General features: G+C 34.4%; 1 non-coding gene across 1 annotated transcript; it reads right to left on the bottom strand.

Moving 5' to 3' along the window:
• Window positions 1–1873: 1873 nt before the first annotated feature.
• Window positions 1874–1980, bottom strand: LOC121222872 (small nucleolar RNA R71). The gene has a single exon (XR_005920242.1). It is a non-coding gene; the product is annotated as a small nucleolar RNA R71 (small nucleolar RNA).

The raw sequence follows: 1980 nt of genomic DNA, 5'->3' as shown, positions 1-1980 counted from the left end.
TTTTAGAACATTGTATAATAACGCTTGGATTGTGCCTCAAATATCATTTCATGTTCCTTTTACTGTTGGGAAGAAGGGAATTGGTTGTTGTATGCAACAGGTGCAAGAAGGATGAAGAAAAAGAGAAAAAGGAGGAAGAGAATGAAAGAAGTGAAATATTGCCATGGTAAAAGGTTGGATGGATTGCTAACATAAATGTCATGGCAATTCCAGGTTAATGCTGATGCAGCACTCAATCCTCATCACTCTCAGCTAGTTGGACTTGTACCAGATAAATTCACCTGAAAAAGAGGGAGAAAAGTGTGTGCTAAGAGAGGGGGGCCTATCCTATAAAAGAGGAAAGAGAAAATAACAATTTTGGATGGGGATTTGGAAAGCAATTTTCTCTCCAAAAAAACATGAAAAAATTCTAGAGAAAAGAGAGAGGGTAGTAACTTAAGAGGAGAGCTGAGACACAAGGAAATGGACGAGCAATCAGCCTTGGGTCCTGTACAATTCAGCAGTGTCGAAAAGAAAGCTAGAGTGGTGAAAGCTTCTTGCAATTCTACCTTCATTCTGTTAATTAATTTCTATTATTTCTACATTGTTAATGATCATGTTTAATGTTATTCTGATTTTGGGTTTTAAATCCCAACCCATGAGATAATTTCATTTGGGTTGGAATTACTTGATTTATCTTGATATATTTGATTATTATAGTGATATTTTGAGTAGATCTATTGTTTTATTCAGTTTGGAATATTTTAAACATATGCATGTAAGCTCTAGACATAGATGAATGCATGGTATTTCCTTAGACTTGATTTAATTCTGAAAAGGTTAAATAAGTTGGATTGTGATCGAATAATACGAATGAATACTTGTAGCACTCTAGACATAGAGTTGTGATCTGTACAGAGTAAGGAATAATATTGTTAGGTATTGGTTGAGACTTGTAGACGTACAAAGACTTAGAATGATAACTTTAATTCTAGCATTTTATTCATTACTTGATGTTTATATTTCATACATTAATATTTCACTTCAAATCATTATTCTGTTCACTTTGCCATAAGCCTAATTAATATAGTTTATAGTAATAACTCAACCAACTTTTTACCTATTTTAATACATGTGGAGACAATCTCACTTATCACTTTGTTACTTGATTCGATGTGTATACTTGCACATTCGCATTACATATTCACAAGCGACAAGTTTTTGGCGTCGTTACTGGGGATCGACAAAATTGGTGAATTTTGGTTTGTTATTCTCAATTTAATAGTTGTAGTTTGAGCTTACTTAGTTACTTTTGATTCTTTTTCAGGTTTGTTGCTAGTTTATGAGTAGAGGTATTCCCGAGAATGAAGAGTATTATTCTGATCCTGAAATTGAGAGAACCTTAAGAAGAAGGAGAAAAGAATTGCGAGAAATGGCAAGGATTGGAAATGATCCAGGAAAAGAAGATCCATTACATCTGAATGGTAGGGATGTTGATATTCCTTGTGTGATAACTGATAGAGACAGACCAATTTGAGAACATGTAGTGCGAATCTTGGATGATTTGAATCTAGGGATTATTAGGCCACATATTCAAGCACAGCATTTTGAGTTGAAACTAGTGATGTTTCAAATGCTACAAACAATAAGACAGTTCAGTGGATTACCTACTGAAGATCCATCGCTATATTTAAGACTATTTTTGGAGGCTTATGATTCATTTAGGTGGTATGGTGTCCTTGAAGACGCCTTAAGACTCATGTTATTTCCTTACTCATTGCGAGATCATGCCAGAGCATGGTTGAATACTTTGCCATCAGGAACGGTGGCATCTTGGAATGAACTTTGTCAGAGGTTTTTTTTTTTGCAATACAACCCTCCAAACATGAATGCCTAATTGAAGAATGATATTACATTTTTTCATCAATCTAAAGATGAGACATTGTATGAAGCTTGGGAGAGATTCAAAGAATTTATTAGAAAGTGCCCGATGCATGGTTT

The sequence above is a fragment of the Gossypium hirsutum genome, chromosome D10 (genome assembly GCF_007990345.1).
Source record: "Gossypium hirsutum isolate 1008001.06 chromosome D10, Gossypium_hirsutum_v2.1, whole genome shotgun sequence".
In the NCBI taxonomy this organism is placed as follows: domain Eukaryota; kingdom Viridiplantae; phylum Streptophyta; class Magnoliopsida; order Malvales; family Malvaceae; genus Gossypium; species Gossypium hirsutum.
The sequence above is the reverse complement of the archived record's forward strand: the minus strand, read 5'-3'. Positions and strand labels throughout refer to the sequence as shown.